General features: G+C 35.8%; 1 long non-coding RNA gene across 1 annotated transcript; it reads right to left on the bottom strand.

Annotated features, from left to right (window-relative positions):
- Positions 1-16,152: 16,152 nt before the first annotated feature.
- On the bottom strand, positions 16,153-17,301 carry LOC145149197 (uncharacterized). Its single transcript, XR_013730101.1, has 4 exons — positions 17,035-17,301; positions 16,748-16,959; positions 16,473-16,569; positions 16,153-16,354 (listed from the first exon to the last, which is right to left on the bottom strand). It is a non-coding gene; the product is annotated as an uncharacterized LOC145149197 (long non-coding RNA).
- Between the last annotated feature and the right edge of the window lie 6,229 nt (positions 17,302-23,530).

Raw genomic sequence — 23,530 nt, 5'->3', positions numbered from 1 at the left:
GTAACCAATGCCCCTTCCTTTGGCAATAGTTACCTATGGATCCTTGATAATGGGACTATCTCAGACTTCGCCTCTCTCTTTACCATTGGGTCAACCGAGTTGACTATGGCCGATCCCTTTCCATTGGGAAGAGAGAGCTTTACTGGATATCCAATGTCATCATTGTCAATGTCCATAAGTTTTAGGAAGTTGATCTTAGCAAATAGATAAGATCATTAAGGGTCTTGTCTTAGTCTGTTTCATAGGATTCCCAAAAGAACTCACTATGTGACTTAGAAAGTAGTTGAGCCACCAACTTTCTCAAGACTTTGACACCCAACTCTCCCGGCTTGTCAATATGTGACTACATCTCCAAGATGTGATCACACCTAGACCTTGCCTTGCCAATAGGGCTTAAGTGACCTTAAACTTTTTAGGAACTTGTGGGTTAGGGAGAATAATTGGAGGAGGTGAAAGAAGTATGATATCCATGGGACATCATCTTCATTTAGGAAAGCTTGTTTCAAGAGATTTGGGAAGATCATAAATGTCTAGACCAGACATATTTTTGGGAGATATTCAAGATAGTTGATTTAAAGTCCTTAATATGACACCCAATATGAAATATTAAGGCTAGGACCCAACAAACTATTTTATAACTTAGAAGAGGGATGCCGAAATCCACGCTATAAAATATTTGAAGGTAGGTGAATGACGATTCACCAATTTCCACCATGAAAAACGAAATAATTTATTAGGTTTTAATTGGATTTGAAAGTCCTAGATCTTTGAGATTCATTGAACTGTTCAAAGGCATGTTTCAATGTCGAGTGTGCCCTTCAGTTTTTGTGACTGGGATGCCGAGGATCACAAAACAAGGTGTGAATAACCATGCAAATATACTTGGTACCCTTAATATTTACCCCTTAATCAGTGTGCCAGTTAACCACACACGCTCCACCGATACTATGATAAATATTAAGTTACCCTTTGCCTACCTTGTTAAGTCCAGGTTAGTGTGCCGGTTAACCACACACGCTCCACTAACGACTTAAGCAAAGTGCAAAGTGTAATTTCATGGGTTAGCACCAAATTTACATTTTCCTAAGTAACTAAGATTGGGTATTAATAAGAGTTTAGTTACTTAGTATTTATCATTAATACTTTTAATGAAAGGAGAATTATAGTCCTTGTCCTACCCGTTCGGCTAACGACCCTCCACCAGTCAAGGAAGCGGTGGGTGAGAGTGGACACCCATTAAACTGCCATTTTATAGGCAGTAACCTTATACCCCCCCTTATAGACCGGCTTCGTGAATGAGGCCTACTAACGGTAAGACTGACTTTACTCTTATACATATATATAAATATTATTAACTTATAATATTATAAAGTATAAGGGTTGAATTTTAACTTTTAAAATTCTAAGGGCTAACTTGGAATTAAAGTATTCATAAGTGAAAACTTTTCAAATTCCAAAACTTGAGGGCAAGTTTTGAAACTATTCAAAACTAATTAATTCCATAACTTATGAGTTTAAAGTAGTTTTAATTAAAAAAAAAACTCTTCAAGTTCCATAACTTGAGGACAAGTTATGGAAGACTTTAAACTAATTAATAAAAAAAATAACTTTTTTTTATTGTAACTTATGGAACTAATTATGGTTACACTTTTTTTTTAATTTAATGAAGAGACTCTTGAACCTCCATAACTTGAGGACAAGTTATGGAGTCATAAAACCATTTAATTAGAACTAGACTCTTCATTTTGTAACCTTTGCCAACTTTTATGAGTTTTATGATTCTTAAATGTGACTTTTCATATAACTTGAGGACAAGTTACAAAAACACACTTTGGAATCAACTCTTAGATTAAAATGGATTGAAAACAACTATTTCACACAACTTTTCTATTAATCTAAGAACCTCATAAGAACAAGATAATTCAAATCATCAATCTTCAAGAAATTAGCATGAACATACAAACTAATACAAATCTTGAAATTATGACAATTATCTTAGAAATTGGATTAGCATGAACATTACCACATCAAAAACAAGTTTATAAGTCCAAAAACATCTTAGGGTAATGTTCCTAGTCCAATTCCAGCCAAAACAATCGAATATATGCATCCAACTCGATTTTTCAGCTACTTTTGCAAGTATAACAAGAAAACAAGCCTAGTCTCTGATACCACTGTTGGGTTATGAGCATTCTAACACTCCTAAGTGTACATGCAACCCTAAATACCTTGGATCTATGTTTTCTCTATTATACATACAATTATGAACATCCAAGGTATTATCCTAATCTAGCATACAAAATAATAAATATAACAAGATAGAATACATACCTCTTTGATGTAGAATGTCTTCATGAAGCTTGAGTGCCTAGTGCCCCAAGTGTGACACCTCAAATGGTTCACACAACACCAAAATACACTTGGAATAACTTGAGAGAAACTTGAACACTCCTTGAAATCGTCTAGCCCTCACACTCACACATTAATGCACGATTTCTTGAGCCATGGGATTCTTTTATGTGGTGGCTATTAGGGTTACACCATGTAACTCATAACTTTACCCATTCCTTATGCTCCATGGATTTTAACCTCCATGGAGTATCCATGGGTCACCCCATGGACTTAGTCCAACATAAGGAATGTTGGATCACAAGCCCACATATATAAGAATGAATGATTTACACAATCAACCCATATATTTAATTAGTCTCCTTTTGATCACTTAATTAATTCCAAATTAATTCTTGATCAATACTAATTAAATAACCTTATTAATATATTAGAACTTATAATATATTAACCAACCTTAAGTGTTATTTCTCTCATTATAGTCTATCCAAATGCATGATGCCATGCAACCCAAATGGACCATGCCGGGTCGGGTCAAGTCTTACCAATTATAGTTATGGACTTAGACATTAATCCAACAGCTTGCAACCCACCAAATGAGCCCAACACTGAATAATAGCAACCCACAAATATCGCTTTTATCCCTCCAAGGGTAAAAGGAATGGATAAACTTCGACTCATATTCTTGTACTAACTACTTGTTGAATCATACATAAATGCACGTTTTATAACATCAAGTTACTGATGCGTTTTCGTACAATCAATGTACAACCAACTCATAGTCAACAACTCATATCTCTAGGTTTGAAGAATATAAGATATTATCGTCTCATGATCACTGATGATAAAATCCATGAAGGGGTCAAATGAGCGTGGGTTTAATCCAATACTCGAATCTCATTCTAGGAGCACTCATGAAAGTTGCAGCAAATTTTGCTATGTCTAAACACTTTAGACATCTACAAGGCCAATTCATGACAGTCTTGATTCATACCTACTTCCAAAGTATGATTGACTGTGGAGAATTTGAATAACCTAGTTATTCGGGAAGTCAAAACATGCAAAGTGAAACACAAGGACAATCGAATCCAATATGGTCTCAGAACTTATGAATATAAATAAAACACATTTTATTCAATCACCATATTGATTACACGTTATTCATTGCATAATGTTTCAAATAATTAACTTTATACTTGAATCAAAACAATAGTTGTCCCATGCTCCAAGCATGCACACTATGTTTACTAAACAATAGTTATGCCATACTCCAAGTATGCACACTATGTTTGTCTATGATCCTTACTTTGTGAAATAGACCAATTGGACATGATTCCAATGATTCTCATTTCACAATCCCAAATCCTTACCGCAAATGTAAGAATACAAGATTCTTTGCCATTTACTGAAATCTGTTAGATTCTAAACTTATATGCATTGATCCTCTTGTAATGACTATGCACAAAAGTCATAAAGACTTGGAAATAAACATTTACAAAGTATTCCAATGGAGAGAAATTCCATGGAAACGAAGTCTCAAATTCAAAGTACATTCCTTTGAACATCCTTCTTGCATTAAGTTTTCTAATCTCACACAGATTTAATGAATAACTTCCAACTACGGAACTATTTCCACATTCCCATTTTGACTATCACTTTTGAACAAGAGTTGCCTCCTTTCAGAATATGTCAATATGGTCCTTCCAAAATTAACACTATACTTCCAATTGTCCATGAGCAACCAATCTTTGGTAAACCTCAGATTGTCCTCGACAATTGCTTAATCATTTTAGTCATATCCAGTTTTAGTACTTTTTCCCTCTTAATGACCTAGGCATTTGGAAAAATTTAGAATAGATGAATATTACAATACATGTAATCGATCCTATATCTGAAGCATATAGGACACGATTCATGATGTCTTACATAAAGACATGATACTAGACCAGTCTTTTGCTATAATATTCCTATTTCTATTTGCCATGTTCTCATAATTCAGATTATGAAAAGGGCTGCCGTAATCATAATCGAATTTTAGAACGCAAATAATGTAATTATGACTAAATTTGATTAAAAACTCACAATCTGAGCTTTTAGAATTGGAATGAAGTATAATTTCCTCTCCCTTAATTATAGCAAACAACTTTTCAACCCCCGAAACTTCACGAATTGAAACCCTTTTGTTTTCTATAATTAACATTGCTAACTTGCAATACTAAACATAATAATCATGCTCCCACTAACATGATAATTATTAGCATAACACTTATGCTCCCACTAGCTTTGACATGTATCCAGAAATCAGGTGGACTTCTAGAAATCAATACTTTATTGACTTTCATACCAAAGTTCAGATTTTTGATATGAGATGCTTTGATAATACTTTATCAAAATCATACACCTTTTCTTAGATAACTTACATGTGTGTCTAAACAAGTTTTAGAACTATGAAAAGGGATGCCGTAATCATAGTCTCAATTGTTTAGACTTTTTCCATTTCTCACAAGTCCATGTTAGTGTGTCTGTTAACCACACATGCTCCACTAACGACTTTGAGAATGCAAATATCACAATTGCTATCTCCTTAAAATCTACTCAGTGAAAGCGTTTCCTCACCATCATTTTCATGAATCAGAGAGAAACCTTATGACACTTAGATTTTATGGTGTATGTGTTCCTATCCATGTGAATTTGTCATAACCATAATCACAAGACAAGGTTAGTGACAAATCCAAACTCATATGGACTGAACTTGTGCAATCTTAACTTCTTGCCACTTGGCAGCACAAGGGCCTACCATTGCTTCCAAGTAGTTATGCAAACAACTGATAACTCATAGAACTCACATGCATAGTTAACTGGAATGGGAACGGAAACAAGAATATGTAAACACGATAGGTTACAAACCTCAAGTCTTGTGCTAGTGATAAACAACAAGTTTTATTCTTGATTAGTTCTTGAACATTTTTCAAGATCTTTAAGACGCCCACTGACCTGTTGACATATAAGATTCTCTTGTCAAGAACCATTCCTTGACAAAACAAATATTCAAGAGTTAGTGCGTATTCTTATCAAGATAGCACTTCACACAATTGGTCTCAGTTGGTCTTTGTCTTATCCAAAAACATCACAACTTACCAATTTCAAATGTACACGAGTAGAAAACATTTTACTCTACATTTGATAAGTGTTTTAAACCTTATTAAGATTATGTCACTCAAGTTACAATCTTGGAGTATTACTCTAAGACTCAATTTTGGAACGAAGTATGACTTATCTTTTTGATTTAACCAATTCAACAATTCACGATTCCTCTTCTTAGTCAAACAAATGCACTAAGATGTCCTTAGAGGATTAATTATGATATGGTTTCTTAATCACTAAGATAATCACAAAACAAGATACTCAAGTACTCTCCCATCTTTTTTGATTGGAGAAACTTTTATCTTTCTGCCTAATTTGATTCTTCTTGTTCGTTCTACCTTACATTGAAACTTTTACAATGTTTCAGAATTACACTTAAACTTGTAAGTATAACCGTATTCACTAAACTTTAGTAAATCATGACGAATAGCCTTATCGATCTTTGTGGTGGACTTGACCAGTGCACAACCAAGTGTACCCGATCCTATAGTCCTTCACTTGACTCACACGAACATGTGAACAAGGAATTAGTCTTAATTTTCCAAAGATGAAAAATTATTATTCATCATACAATACAAGTTGCATGATTCCAAGTTTCTATCCAACTGAACTTGGGTGATGAGAATCTTTCCTTATTTGGTAAATTATGACAATACCACAAACGAAAGAATCAAATCCATTTTCTAATATTGCTATCAATGGAATCATATAAACAACAATTTTCACGATTCCCATTGTAAGGATACTTCAAATAAATAAAATCAAAAATTTTCCTTTTATTTTAAAATTGCGGAAAAACTTATCCTTACAATGTAAATACATATGAAAATTATGTTATTATGCATTCCTAAGCAATCTGTCATAACTCTTAAGCAGCAGCTCAAAATTCTGATCATTGAACCATGCGATCGAAATCCATCTATTCACGATCAGAATCAGCTTACTTTTCTTTTTAAGTTCCCTTTCATTTCTTCGATTCTAAAAAACATCAAAATGAGACCTAGTCACATCATGTAATAAGAATCTCCAAATAGGAACTTAATAGAGTTAGATAGTGGACTTACCTGAAGTAGAGTCATACATTCTGACTTTACAATCCTTATGATTCTTCAGGTAAATAGGGCAGCTTCGCAACCAATGCCCCTTCTCTTGGCAAAAGAAACATATGGACTCTATGAGAATGGTAGACGAGACTATCTCAGACTTAGCCTTTCTCTTTACCATTTGGTCAACCGAGTTGACTATGGCCGATCCCTTTCCATTGGGAAGAGAAATCTTTTCTGGATTTCCAATGTTACCATTGTCAGTGTCCATGAAAGTTTGGGAAGTAGATATTCCAATAAAATTTGCTTTACCAGTTCCCTAAATCATTGCTGATTCAGCAGCAACAAGCAAATAGGTAAGATCAATAAGGGTCATGTCGTGATCTGTCATCAGGGAATGACTGAAGAACCAAGTCAACAGCCAGCTACCTCTAGACTTCGACACCCAACTCTCCCAGCCTGTCAATATGTAACTTCATCTCCAAGATGTAATCACATATAGACTTTGCTTGCCAATAAGGATTGAGTGACTTTGAACTTTTCAAGACCTTGTGGGTTAGGGAGAATAATTGGAGGAGGTGGAGGAAAAGAAGTATGATTTCCACGATCCAATCGCGGGACATCATCTTCATTAGGAAAGCTTGTTCCAAGAGATTTGGGAAGATCATACCAGACATCTACAATGGGAGAAATCCAAGTTAGTTGATTTAAGTCCTTAATATAACACCCAATATGAAATATTAAGGCTAGGACCCAACACAATATTTTATAACTTGGAAGACGGATGCCGTAATCCAAGCTATAAAATATTTGAAGGTAGGCGAATGACGATTCACCAATTTCCACCATGAAAACCTAATAGGGTATTGGGTTTTAATTGGATTGAAACTCCTAGATCCTTTGAGATTCATTGAACTATTCAATGGCATGTTTAAATCTCGATTGTTCCCTCTCAAGTTTGTGACTCGGATGCCAAGGATCACAAACAAGGTGTGAATAACCATGCAAATTAACTTGGTACCCTTAATTTTTAACACCTAATCGATGTGTCGGTTAACCACACACGCTCCACCAATCTATGATAAACATTAAGTTACCCTTTGCCACTCTTACTAGTCCATGTTAGTGTGCCGGTTAACCACACACGCTCCACCAACAACTTGGTAAGGTACAAAGTGTAATTTCATGGGTTAGCACCAAATTCACATTTTCCTAAAGTAACTAAGATTGAGAATTTAATAAAGTTTAGTTACTTTATATTTATCATTATACTTTTAATGAAAGGAGAATTAATGTCATGTCCTACCCGTTCGGCAAACGACCCTCCACCAGTCAAGGAAGCGGTGGGTGAGAGTGGACACCCATTAAACTGTCATTTTATAGGCAGTAACCTTATACCCCCCTTATAGACCGGCTTCGTGAATGAGGCTTACTAACAGTAAGACTGACTTTCTCTTATATATATATATATATATATATATATATATATATATATATATATATATATTAAACCTATAATATTATAATAGTATAAGGGTTGAATTTTAAACTTTTAGAATTCTAAGGGTTTAACTTGGAATTAAAGTATTCATGGGGGGAAAAACTTTACAAATTCCAAAACTTGAGGCCAAGTTTTGAACAATTCAAAAAACTTTTCAATTCCATAACATACGGGTTTAATGTAGGATTTAAAACATTTAATGAAGAGACTCTTGAACATCCATAACTTGAGGACAAGTTATAGAGTTTATAAAACTATTTATGAGGAAAAAGACTCTTCAATTGTGTAACATATGACTTTAATGAAGATTTAACACAAAAAATTTTGGTTTTCCATAACTTGAGGATAAGTTATGGAATCCATTAAAAAAAACACCAAGATCATTAATTCAACTAACAAGCATGTCAAGAAAAACTATGATCTAGATTAAACTCATATGAACAAGACAATTCAAATCAACCAATTTTCATGTAATTAGCCTAACCATTAAACTAATACAAAACATGAAACTTTTGACAATTATCTTTTGAATTGGATTAGCATCAGCATTACCACATCAAAAACAGGTTTATAAGTTCAAAAACAGCTTAGGGTAATGTTCCTAGTCCAATTCCAGCCTTAAAAGTCGAAAATCTGCACTCTGGGCCTCCTACTCATCGAGTGTATGAACCTACTCAATGAGTAGGATGAATTTGTTCATGGACTCGGCGAGTCTATCACTGGACTCGGCGAGTCCACAGTCCAGACAGCCAGAAAATCGATTTTTTCAGCAATTTGCATCAAGTATAATTGAAAACAAGCCTTGGCTCTGATACCACTGATGAGTTTTATATACTACAACATCCTATGGTGCACATACAACCCTAAATACCTTGGATCTATGTTTTCACTAATTATACATACAAATGGTTTCCAAGACATTAAACCTATAACTAGCATGCATTTGCTATAAACCATACAAGATACTAGTTAGGGTAACATACCTTTATGTAGCTTGAAGTCTTCATGTATTGGCCTTAAGAGCTTAGCCCCAATAGTGTGGAAGCCTCAAATAAAGTCACAACACATCATGGACAAAGGTAGAACCTGAGAGAGAATTCATTCCACACCAAAATCAACTCCATGAGCTCCAAGAACTAGAAGTGACGATTTTGGCTATGGAGTGACCTATTTATATGTGGGATTCCAAGGGTCATGGGTATAACCCAAATCCATACCCATGGGTGTTATGATCCATGGTTCATGTCGCCCAACTCTTTATGTGTCCATACATAAACTTGGTCCAACATGAATCATAAGCCCAACACATATAAATATAACTAATTACCATAATTAGTCCCCATAGATTTAATTAGTCTCTTTTGATCACTAAATTAATTCCAAATTAATTCTTGATCAATACTAATTAAAACATATGATTTCATATTAATATATTATAACTTATAATATATTAATAAATCATATATAACCTTCTCTCAAAAGTCCATCCTAACAAATTGTCCTGATGATATGCAACCCAAATGGACCATGCTACTCTCGGGTCGAGTACATACCAATAATAGTTATGGGCTTAGACATCTAATCCAACATATGTAACTTAACATATTCGTTTACTAGTTAGTTAAGGATAACTAGAACTCCTAAAAGCACAAAGTAAGCAGCATTCGAGCATTGAGTAACCATACCAAGCATATCCTATTCAGGCCATCATATTACTGATTAATCAGCTCTCGCATATAATTCAATAAGCACATATAGCAGGCACATAAGGAATCTTCCTAGATCCTTAGCCATAATCTAACATGTAGTTCTCATACAAGGGCAACAAGCATATCAGGCATCATTCCTAGATCCTTAGCCCTAATCTAGCATGCGATTCTCATAATCATATCACATCATAACATAACATGTATGGGTATCTTGGGGAAAACTTACTTGAGCTCGACCGGTCGCACGCATCACACACCTTGTTCTTTCTCAAAACCTTTTTATTTTAATTTTAGAAAAATGATTTTCTTGTAAAAATCTTTCAAACCCTAGATTTGAGTTCAGACACCCCCGAAGGTGTGCCCGAATCCCTCAAATCTGGGCTCTGATACCAACTTGTAACACCCCAATTTTCAAGACCAAAATTTCGTTTTTGATTAAGTAATTTACTAAAACCATTTACTGAAAAACAACATCAATATCATATCAAAATCATAACCCATAAGTCAAATGTCATAAAAACATGTCATGGAATAATAATAATGTCAGAGTACAATCCCAAGGACATCATAGTGCGAAAATCAGGTGTGTGTGCGATGTGCTGCTACCGTGTCGACTCCTTCCCCTTCGATGAAGAGGTACCTGAAATAAAACTGTAAACTGTAAGAACGAAGCTTAGTGAGTCCCCCCATCATACCACATACCATACAACATACATACTGTCGGGCAATTCTGGGGTGCCCGACCTACCCTCCCAGACATTTCTGGGGTGCCCGACGCCCGACCTACCAATGTCAAGCAGTTCTGGGGTGCTTGACCTACCCTGTCAGGCAATTCTGGGGTGCCCGACCTACCCTCGGGTCCTTACGACCGTGTCGTGAGGACTATTCCCCCTACCGCTACTATCACATATCATCATATCACGCTAACATATAAAACATATCAAGTAGTAGCAAACCTAGATAATTATCACAAAGACAATCATCTAATCAAACAACTCCTGCTAGTGGGCCGACATTGTGGCCGTAGACCCACCTCTACTGGAAGGTAACTCACCTCGTGAAACTGAGTGTCGAATCTTACGGGAAGTAACCTCTAACAGCTGCTCCGATGACTCCCGGTTATCATAATCATAATAATACTCGATCAGAATCTAAAACACTACTTAGGGTAAAAGGACCATTTTACCCCCCTTGGCCTAACTTGAACCATTCCTAAGGCCCAATTCTAACTTATTAAACCCAGTGCACCCATGGCCCATCAAAGGCTCCCTAAGGCCCACTAATGGCCCAATTTTCTAAATTGGGCCCAACACCTCAAATGGGCCTTTCCACAAGTCCAATAAGTCCTTAGCCCAAAATGAATAATCTCGAATGGCCCAATATGGCCCAAAAGGCCCAATACTTCTAATTCCAAATTACCGGGCCCATAACTATGCTCCACAGTGGGCCACAGGGCCCAATAATCTAGACCCGGTCCTCTAAGGCCCAAAATCCAAGGTATGGGCTAAACCGAGGCCCAAAACACGCCAATCCCATATATGTTGAGTACGCGAGGCGTACTCCTCTGTACGCTAAGCGTACTGGCTAAATGGCGTGTACGCTGCGCGTACCTGCATGTACGCCCAACGTACTTCCCTGTTAAGTCACTTTTCCCATTAAGTGCTTAATACTCTAATACAAAGGCTATAATTACAGATCCAAGTCCTCCTTAATGTCTTGATCCATAAAGTCGATCACTTGGTGGCTTGCAACCCACCAAATGAGCCCAACATTGAATAATAGCAACTAACTCCGTAGAAATGGCTAGATCTCATGCATGGTTACATAAAGGCCTTAAAGGTTGAAACTTTACTGCTAAAGGAAGGCTTTGAGCTCCAAGGGTGGCAAGCCTAAGCTCAAAAACGAAATTGCATGATAAAGATGCAACCTTTGGACCTAAAAAGGTCCAAATCTCCATAATCCTAGATCTAAGCTTCTAAGAGGAAAGTTAGGAGCTTTATACCTCCATTGAGTGCCAAAAGATGAAATAGTCCCAGATCCTCGAGCTCAAGGTACTCAATTTCTTCTTCTCTTCTTCCAAGCCTTTCTTCACAAAAAATGAGCTCAAAAGGTCAAACACACACAACAATGGAGTATGAACGCAAATTAGGGTTTTCTGAGGGTAAGAGGCTGGTAAGGAGGTCAGGGGGGCTATAATGGGGTATTTATATGTCTTAAACCCTAAAAATTAGGGTTTTGGCATCTGCTCACGTACGTTCGACATACTCCTGGTACGTTGCGCGTACGTGTGCGCGTCCCTCGCATCCAAGGCGCCTCTACGCCCTGCGTACGCCAAGGCTACGCCTAGCGTACGTATTATGGGCGGCCCAAAATCTCGGCCCACTTGCTTAAGGTCCATTCCAAAAGTCCACTTGTCCCATTATTAGTCCAATTAATAAATATTAATTGCTTAATTAAATAATACCTCGAGAGACGGATGATACAGAAATAGACCCGGGGGTGAAATAGACCTGGTACAACCTTGTGTTGACATATGAGTTGAAATAGACTCGGGGGTGAAATAGACCCGGTACGGCTTGGGCCAACGCATGAGTTGAAATAAACTTAGGGGTGAAATAGACCGGGGGCGAAATAGACCCGACACAGTCTTGAGCTGGCAGATATGTATGGTATGCGATATTTTGGAAAACTCACTAAGTTTCGTGCTTACGGTTTTTCAGTTTATGTTTCATGTACTTTCGAATTGAAGGGGAAGGGCTCGGGATGATCGCATCGCACACACCATGTTGTTCCGCATTTTGTTGATGGGATGTATTTGGATAATTATTAACATACTCTGATTTTCTTTTGTGGTTTTATGAAAACGTTTTGGATAATGGTTTTGTTATTATAAAAATGAATTTTTTGGTCTTAAATTTTGGAACGTTTCATTATGATAGAATGGATGGATTGATATCTTGCATTTAATGACATGCAAGGTCATGGGTTCCATTTTTGGTCCCTTTTGACCTAGATTTGTATATCTATGTATTTCGAACATTCAAATAGATAATGTTTAGAACTTTATCTACTAAGACAAGGTTTTAGTAAGTTTTGGAAGGTTAGAGTCCAGGTCTTAAAGGATTAAGACCTTATGGAAAAAATGGTTGTTAAGCCGGGTTTAGCGGAGCGACTAACTTGATGTTACAGCATGACCTCATGGGTTTTCTTGACTAAATTGTCGTCTAGTGGTCACGGCGTGATGACCATTGACTTTTTGACAAATTTGACTTTTGGTTAAACTAAGGGTTTTAGGTTATAGACTAAGGTTTGACCTCTATTTGGTTTGATTATTGTCTTTTCAGCTATTCGATCCAGGTAAGTTTTTTCACTATACTATGTAGGACACTGGATGTCGATATATGCGTAGCTAGTTGTTGTATGATTTCATGTTTGTTGGGTTGGGCCCGTCGAGTTGGACCCGTTGGGCTGGACACGTGTAACTGAAACATGTTTGTTGCGCTAGACCCATTGTTTGTATGGTATGTAGTATTTTGGACTCATTGAGCTTTTAGGTTGTTCTGGTAGCAAGGGAAAGGGCGTAGCCTGATTTCATCGCATCCATTTGAGATTTCAGTATTTTATGACTTTTGTTTTACTACTCTGATATTTGGTTTTGGAATTGACAAAATTATACTTTGATTATCTACCTATCTTGGAATGAAATTTAGATGATTTTGTTACTTCTAAAAATGAAAAAAAAAATTGTTTTGAAATTTAGGACGTTACATTTGTACATTTTAAAAGTTTACAACAACTTTTTCCCGAACACTTGTACCCAAATAAAACATATAGTTTTCAGTTTTTTAGACAAACGTCTCTTATGAAACAAAATTATGTTGTAAATATTGTCAAAATTTGAGAGACCTTTGCATAGTGTTTTTAAAATAACAGTAAACATAATATATATTTGTATTCCTTCAAGGGTTTTATGCGGAAAAGTCTCAATATTTTGGAAATTTTTTTGATAAAGTCTTAAAAGTTTTTTTTAACAGAAAACTCATTATTTTGAAAAAATCACATAATCTGTCATTTACTGTTCAAATATAGAAAATGATATTTTTCGTTAATTTGGGCAAAATGTTAAATAATTATGATTTTTCTGTTAAAAAAAACTTTAAAGACTATTAAATTTTTTCCCAAAATAATGGGAATTTTCTGCATAAAACCATTTTCTTCAACAACTTAAATCTTTTATTTTAAACATAAATTTTATAACTTTTTAAAAGTTTTTGAAATTTTATATATTTTAAAAGCTTATAATTATTTTTATCTTACATGTCTATCAAATAAAAAGACATAGTATTCACTCTTTTTGCCTTCACTGTAAGTTGGTTTTAAAAAACATACTTAATTCTTTATAATAAAATATATTATAAACATGGTCAAAATTCGAGACCTTTGCACTTTGCAGCAACGTTTTAAAACTAATAATAAACATAATATATTTGGATTTTATGTTAGTGGGGGTCTGGGGGAGCCGAAAGCGTGATTCATTACGTGAGAGTTGTGCGGCACAATAAGTTGACTTTCTTCTTAATGTTAGACGGCGATCTACATGCCAATTGTTTTTGGATGACGCAAAAGTCATCAAACTTATTAATTTAAGCGAGAGAATATACAAGTTATGCTTTAAAACTTATTAATTTAAGTGAGAGAATATACAAATTATGCTTTAAAAGTTAGGTGTAAATTATTTTAGGGGATAAAGACTTAAAAGAGTAACACTATATTTTTTGATTTTTATATTTTTTGTCACCCATTTTTTTTCCCTACATTTGACCATTTATTTTTTTGAACGACAAATACAAATATATATTAAACTACTATAGGTTAACCCGGAAAAATGACTTAACATGGTAATATAATTTTCAGTTTGTACACATTTATTCCCTATGATTAGTTTCTTCAGATCTTGCTCACGACATCCTACATGTAACAATCATTAATGAGGTGTTCCTATATGTTGCCCGTCCTTTACTTATATTGGTAACCTAATTCACGAGTCAGTTAAATAATGTTGGTGCCCTAGTTTTCTCCAAACAGAAGATGTTTTCAGCTTCAATTTGATCTATCTCCATAGCAGACAACATGATTCTTAGTATTGAAAGTACAAATTTGAGTTGGGAGGAAGCAATCACAAAGAATCTCGTTGTCTGTTATTGAGATAGATGAAACTTTTTTTCAGGGTTTTTTCTTTTTTCTTGGAAGTGCAAATTCTTTTAGTGTCTTCCTTAATTCTTGTCTTGGAAGTACAAATTCTTTTAGCGTCTTCCTTAATTCTTGTCTTGGAAGTGCAAATTCAAGTTGGGAGAAAGCAATCATAAGTAATCTCGTTGTCTGTTATGGAGATAGATGAACCGAAACTGAATACAACTTTTGTTTGGAGAAAACTAGGGCACCAATATTTGGTTGCTGATATAAGTGAATGACGAGCAACATATGAGAACACCTCATTAATGATTGTCCCACGTACGATTTCGTGAGAAAAATTAGAACAAACAAATCATAAGGACTAAATGTGTATAAAAATATTAAAAACTAAATGTGTACAAATTGAAAATTATATTACCCGATTAAGTCCTTTTTTCGGTTTCACCTTAAGTCGGTTATAAGGACTAAATGTAGAAAAAAAAACAAGTTAAATGATCAAATGTGAAAAAAAAACTCAATGACCAAATATATACAAATTAAAAAATATATTATATTTTTAAGTCATTATCCTTTATTTTATATAGACAAAAATAAAACTTTTATTTACTTTTACTCCCTTCATAATATCATATTAGTTATATATTTTGTCTTTATAAAATCTACCCACGGAAGGTTAAAATTTAACATATTAATGGTTATTTCTAAGAAACACCAAACATTTTGATTAGTTTTGGATAATACATAATGACTTTTTTACAATCTAAACCAAAAATCGACATAACTTTTAGATTTTGCCCTTTCACCTTCGATTCATATATTTCTATCATGTAAAAGATAAAATATTTGGTCTTTTCTAAAGACCGGTCAAAAACTTGTCTTTTTATGCAAACTAGGGAAGAATCCGGCGTTGCGGGTGTTGGAAGGTATTTTTAGCCTCTTATTAAAAAAGAGGAAATAGCAACAAACTATACAATGATTTACATATAGTGGCTCTAATTTTTCCTATGTTCCTATAGGAAAAAGTAATGTTAAATGTTGGTAATTGTAGAAGGTACAAAAATGAATGTCAATTGGTTTCACAAAAGGAAAGTAAAGAATGGAATGGAATTGAAACGAATGGAATGGAGTTACTCAACATCATTATCAGGCATCTTGTAATCCCTGGATCACAAAAAGCCATTGTTTTGTTGCTGCAAATGTAAGAAGTAAAACATGTATAAAGACCATTCCTAAAAATTTATAACACATAAATCTTGTAAAAGTTAATTAGAATGATAAAATTGGACGGAATTATAAAGTTAATACAAACAATAATCCAATGAAACTCCCCGGATATCATCATCCTGTTACGTTTGTTGTAAAGGCTTTACCCGATCTTCTTATGAAAAATCCATTGAATCTCTTTTTATATGTATCTGCGATTCAACAACATACAAATCCATTAGAAAAATAATATAGGAAAACCCATTGATCAAATTCCCTCTTATTGGAAAAGTAAGAAATAATCACTAAAAAACAAAACTTAGAATTTACCTCAAAAGATTTTGATTTGTAGTCTGTGGAAAAAAACTAAAAACCAAAATACAGGGGCAAATTTGTCCATTTGATTTCCCAAGCCAAAGGGCAAAGACTGGCACATAAACTACCAGCTTAGAATCAAATACTCAAAATTTAGCCATTCAGCTTAATAAAATCGAATAATCCACAAATTTACAACACTAAAAAAACGGTTTAATCAGTTTTTATTCTAAAAAACAATAAGATTAAAACATAATTATAAATATAGATTTTGAAAACAGAGAGCTTACTTCGTCGGTTTGATTTGAGAGAAGAAAAGAAATGAAGAAAATGAGAAAAATTGGGTGTTCTCTACAAAAGGAATCGGCAACCGACGTCAATTTGGATCCACCGTTCTTCCTCCAATCTCTCCTGACGGGAAAATAAAATGAGAAACAGTAAGACGTCGCCATTCCTTCCACTGTCGATGAGTTTAGGGCTTTCTTTGGTAGCGATGGTTTTCCTGTTAACCGATTGAGAAGAAGAATCATTAGGCGGTGGGGTGAGAGAAGCAAATAAAAGGTGGAGGAACGACTACCGCAGAGTGAACTTGATTCACTTCTTTGCCGATCACTTCGTCGCACCTTACAAATCCATCCACCCGGCGACATACAGAATGCTAGGACTGATAGGTGAGGCGGTGATTATCCAGATGGGAGAAAGAAATGGCAAGCTCCAAAACGGGGCAAAAACCGGGGACTATTATACCGGTGGGAACCATCCAGAATGAAAGAGATAAAAGGGAAGGCGGTGAGGAACTGAGAAAGAAACGTGGAAGAATAAGAAGCTGAGTAGGCAGTAACATTAGACGTAGCTGTGACACATGTAATCCATTATAGAGATTAAAAATCCTCCCTAATAAATAAAGAAAATTTTGCCACATCTAATATGTATGCTAATATATATGTAAGGTATTAATTAGAAAGTGTTTATATATGTAATGTATTCAATACATTAAAGCATCATTAATTTTAATAATTCAAACTTTTTCTTATTTTCTTATAAATTCAAACTTTTCAAATTGTTAAAATTTCATATTTATTTATTTTTTTTAAATAAACTCATGTAATACATGGGTCTCACACCTAGTAGATAAATAAACAAAGAAAAAAAATAAACAGAAAAAAAATCAGCCAATGGGAGCATGTACTGTTCATCATGTAGTTCTAAATTAGTATATATATAAATAAGCATAAATGTATTTTAATTTATTTTGATAATTTTTTTAGAAAAAACCACCTTAGCTTAGAGGAAATGGTGTGTCGTTTGTCGCACTAAAAGTGTTGTCATGCGTCCCCTCATTTGACACATCTCTTCGTCATCTTGTCGTTTAGGAGGGGGTGTGTTGGCACATTTTTTATCCATTTAAATTTAACATTTTATTTAAATACTTTTAATTGCAACAAATAATAATAATAATAATAATAACAACAACAACAACAATAATTAAAAAACTAAAACTAACTTTACACAATTCAAAAAAAAAAAACGTACAAATATAACCATTAAACACTTAAAAATAAAAACTTATACCACCATAGCTACTATAAACTAAATGGCATCTTCATCGAAAAACCGGTCTTCTAAATCATCGATCGGTTACACGTTAAGATCGATGTGGTCAACGGTATAAATATCGGAATCCATTATTTCACTCCTTAATCTTCTCTCCATCGTATATACCATTTCCTTGTATAACCCCTAATTAGTTCCTTTCTTTATTTGTATTCCTCCTATTGTATATGTATACCTTTTGGCAATGTATCATTTGGTATCAATTTGTATATGGTATAAGAGCGACCAATCCAGAAACCAAAGAAAAAGAAAAACCCTTATTGATCCTTATGGCCGGTGATGAAGCCGCAAAGAGCAAGAATGAAGGAGAGTCCATCGATCACAACTCTCCTTTCTATCTACACGCTTCCGACTACCCAAAATAGGTACACGTGAATGAAGTGATTACCGACAAGAACTACATCGATTGGGAACAGAAGATGATGAATTTCTTGTTCGCCAAGAACAAAATCGGGTTTATCGATGGCTCGATTGAAAGGCCAAAGGTGGAATCAGCCCAATACATACCTTGGATGCGTTGCGATGCATAGATCAAAGGCCGGTTAACCACGACCATGAAAAAATAAATCAGCAATAGTGTGAAATATGCAAAAAACAACAACAGAAATTTGGAAAGATTTGAAGGAACGTTTTGGAAAATAGAGTGCTCCCAAGGCATACGAACTGAAATAGTTGTTGAACACCACCGGCAAAATGACGCTACCGTATCAGCCTAATATACTAGGCTCCGCGTTTAGTGGGATTTGATTATTAAAATCAACATGTAAGTTAGAGACTTTAATGCAAGAAAGGTGTTCAAGGAGTGTACCTTGAATTTGAGACTTCATTACCATGAAATTGTTTTTAGTAAAAAAGTTCCAATAGAACGTTCAATAATATTGTTGGCTAAGTCTCTGTGACTTTGACGCCTCAAAATTACAGAAGGACAGTGCAAGTAAGGTTGGAATTCTAGCACTGTTTTGGTAGTGACAAGAATTTGGAATTGTGAAATGAGCATCATTGGAATAGTGTCCGGTCGATCTGTTCACAAAAGGAAGGACCATAGAGTTGTTGGGTTTTGAGCACTATAACACTCCTATGGTGCACATGCAACCCTAAATGCTTTGGGTCTATGTTTTCTCTAATTATACATGCATTTTGTTTTTCCAAAGCATTCACCCTAGCTAGCATACAATTGAAGCTATATAATAAAAACTTAGTTTGGATGCTTACCTCTTGAGTAGGGTAGAGTTCTTGACATTTGAAAGCTTGAGCACCTCAAGTGTGATGCCTCTAATGGTTCACAAACACCAATATGCAAGAGGAGGCTTAAGAGAATAATTTACTTATCTCAAAGAGATGTGGCAACCGATTTTGGTCCATGGGGGTTCTATTTATAGTGTTGCACATGATAGGGTTACACTTTGTAAAACCTAATGCTCCATGACTTTTCACATTCTTATGCTCCATGGGTTTAACCTCCATGGACTATCCATAGATTAACTTATTGGTTTAGCCCATCTAAATAATCATGGATCATTAGCCCACACTACAAGAATCATTGATTTACATAATCAATCCCCATATATTTAATTAGTCTCTTTTGACCACAAAATTAATTCCAAAGTAATTCTTGACCAATACTAATTAAATAATTTCATATTAATATATTATACTTGTAATATATTAATAAAGCATAAATAACCTTAGTCTCAACTGTCCATCCTATCAAATTGCAATGGTGAAGGCAACCCAAAAGGACCATGCTACTATCGGGTCAAGTACATCCCAGTTATAGTTATGGGCTTAGACACCAAATCCAACAGTCTCCCATTTCGATAAGTCTAATAACTATAGTTGCCAATGTAACTTCAGGATCCGAATTAGCAATCGTAAGCTTTCAAAAGCCGCTGTCAACTCTGACCCAGTCAGTGACGCATCCTTTAGATAAGGGATCATATAATCCTCTGTTCTCAAGATATCATCTGGACAAATACATGGAATGATGTCATACTTATTTTCCAACAATTTGTTTCCCGGTTTCTGATTCGTCTGACATAGAACATAACTGAACACATCAATTTAGTTCTGACCGGGCCCGACACATAAGTCAAAACAGAATCATCGAGAGGCCCAAGATATCGCTTTTAATCCTTTTAGGATAAAAGGGAACAGATAAACTTCAACATTATATGCTTGTACTAACTACTCACCAAATCATGCACAACGACACATTTTATAACATCAAGTTATTGATGCGTTTTCGTGCCATCAATGCATAACCAACTTGTAGTCAACAACTCATATATCTAGGTTTGAAGACTTCTTTGATATTATCATCTCACGATCACTCGTGATAAATTCCATGAAGTGATTCAAGTGAGCGCGGGTTGATCCAATACTCAAATCTTATTTCAGAAGTACTCATGAATGGTGTAGCAAACTGTTGCTATGCCTAACACCTTAGACAATCTACAAGCCAACTCATGACAGTCTTCTTTCATACTTACTTCCAACGTATGATTGACTGTGGATAGTTTGAATAAATCTTATTATTCTGGAAGTCAAAACATGCAAAGTGAAACAATAGTAAATAATTGACACAAGACAGTAACTTTACTTATAAATAAAACTCCTTTTATTCAATCATCAAATGTCAATTACAATTTAGCTATTACAAGTTTCGGTTTATCTAATCACTAAAACTAATATCGCCCGTTAGCCCAATGCCCCTTGCATGCTGCAAGTGCTTAACCCTAGTCAGTCCCTTTGTAAGGGGATCTGCTGGGTTGTCCTCTGACGATATCCACTTCACCACGAGGAGCCCTTCTTCTACTTGATGTCTTATGAAGTGGTATTTTCTGCCGATATGTCTGTATCTTCCATGATCTCTCGGTTCCTTGGTTAAGACAACTGCTCCTTCATTATCGCAGAAAATATCCACAGGCTCTTTTATGGATGGAATTACTCTAAGGTCTCCGATGAAGTTTTTCAACCATATCGCCTCCTTCGCTGCTTCGCTTGCTGATATGTATTCTGACTCACACGTTGAATCAACTAGAGTATCCTGCTTGGAACTTTTCTATGTCACTGCTCCTCCATTCAGGGTAAATATCCAGCCCGACTGAGAGTGGAAATTATCTCTGTCGGTCTGAAAACTCGCGTCGCTATACCCTGTCACTCTCAATTCCTCACTCCCACCAAGGGTAAGGACCCAGTCCTTAGTCATTCGCAGGTACTTGAGAATGTTCTTAACCGCAGTCCAATGAGCCTTACCAGGATTCCCTTGATATCTGTTGACCATGCTCAAAGCAAAGGCCACATCAGGGCGAGTACAAGTCATAGCATACATGATCGAATCAACTGCGGAAGCATATGGTATATGACCCATTTCTGCTATCTCAGCCTCTGTACTCGGACTCTGAGTATTACTCAGTTTGGTATTGCCTTGGATAGGTAAGTCTCCTTTCTTGGAGTTCTCCATGCTGAAACGTTTCAACACCTTGTCCAAGTAGGTACTTTGACTAAGTCCTATTACTCTTTTACTTCTGTTTCTCAATATCCTTATGCCTAGGATATAGGCAGCTTCTCCGACGTCCTTCATAGCGAAACACTTCCCAAGCTAGGACTTAACCTCCTGCAAGGTTGGGATGTCATTTCCTATGAGTAGTATGTCATCCACATACAATACCAGAAAGCTAACTATACTCCCACTAGCTTTGACATATACACAGGACTCATCCTCGCTTCTCGAAAATCCAAACTCTTTGAATTTCTCATCAAAACAAAGATTCCATCTATGAGATGCTTGTTTCAATCCATATATGGATTTCTCAAGCTTACAAACTCTATTAGGGTACTTTGCATTGAAAAAACCCTCTGGCTAACTCATATAAACATATTCATCCAACTTTCCATTAAGGAAAGCAGTTTTGACATCCATTTGCCATATTTCATAATCATGAAATGCAGCTATGGCTAGCATAACCCTTATAGATTTAATATTCACTACTGGTGAGAAGGTCTCATCATAATCAACTCCCGGAGTTTAAGTAAAGCCCTTCGCAACCAGTCGCGCTTTATATGTGTGTACTTTCCCATCTATGTCGGTCTTCTTCTTGAAGATCCATTTGCACCCGACTGTCTTACGGCCCAGTACATTGTCGACCAAGTTCCAAACTTGATTGTCATACATGGACTGAATCTCGCTGTCCATCGCCTCTTTCCATTTTGCAGACTCGGGCCTTCCATGGCTTCCTTGTAGTTGTTAGGTTTACCAGTGTGCTATCACTGATTAATGTATCACCTTCAGCTATTATATGAAAACCATATAACACAGGTGGAACACTAACTCTACTGGAACGCCTCAGAGGTACGAATTCGTCAATTGGATCAACCAGAGTTTCCTCCTCGGGTTGAGTGCTAGTGTTTGAGGTTCCTTCACCGCTTGACTCTTGAAGCTCTTCAAGGTCAATTTGCCTCCCACTGTCCCCTTGGCATATGAGTTCTCTCTCACGAAAAACTCATCTCCTCGCGAGGAAGACAACATTGTCACTCGGTCTGTAGAAGAGATATCCAAAGGATTTCCGTGGGTAGCCGATGAAAATGAAAATACATCGCTCACTCCGAGGTTCGAGCTTGTCGTGAGTCTCGCGTCTCACGAAAGCCTCGCAACCCCAAACTTTGATGTGGTCTAACGAGGGAACCTTCCCTATCCACATCTCGTGAGGTATTTTGGAAACCTTTTTGGTAGGGACTAGATTAAGGATATGGGCGGCAGTCGCTAATGCATACCCCCAAAATGAGATAGGTAACGAAGCTCGACTCATCATGGAATGAACCATGTCTAGCAAGGTTCTATTGCGCCTCTCGGCCACACCATTAAGCTGTGGTGTCCTAGGTGGCGTCAATTGTGAAACAATTCCACATTCCTTAAGATAGTCAAGGAACTCGATACTAAGATACTCTCCTCCACGATCGGATCACAACATCTTTATCTTCCTGCCCAATTGATTCTCCACTTCTTGCTTAAACTCTTTGAACTTTTCAAAAGTTTTTGACTTATGCTTGATTAAGTAGATATAGCCATATTTATTGTAATCATCAATAAAAGTCACATAGAAGCGATTAACATCCCTTGTGGCGGTTCTGAATGGTCCACACATCAGTGTGTATGAGATCCAACAGACCTTCACCTCTCTCACAAGTACCAGTGAAGGGTGACTTAGTCATCTTTCCAAGTAAAAAATATCTGCAAGTGTCATCCGACTTCAAGTCGAATGACTCCAAAACTCCATCCTTTTGGAGTTGGGCTATGTGCTTCTTGTTGACATGTCCAAGACGACAATGCCACAAGCATGCCTTATCCAAATCATTGGAAGAATCAATGTGTAACACATTATTTCATAGGTTATATACAACATTCACAGTTTCATATACACCATTGCAAGGTAATGCTTCAAAATAAAATACACCATTAT

The sequence above is a fragment of the Lactuca virosa genome, chromosome 1, assembly GCF_052849685.1.
Source record: "Lactuca virosa cultivar CGN04683 chromosome 1, Lactuca_virosa_CGN04683_v6, whole genome shotgun sequence".
In the NCBI taxonomy this organism is placed as follows: domain Eukaryota; kingdom Viridiplantae; phylum Streptophyta; class Magnoliopsida; order Asterales; family Asteraceae; genus Lactuca; species Lactuca virosa.
This window is presented reverse-complemented; position numbering and strand designations above follow the sequence as displayed.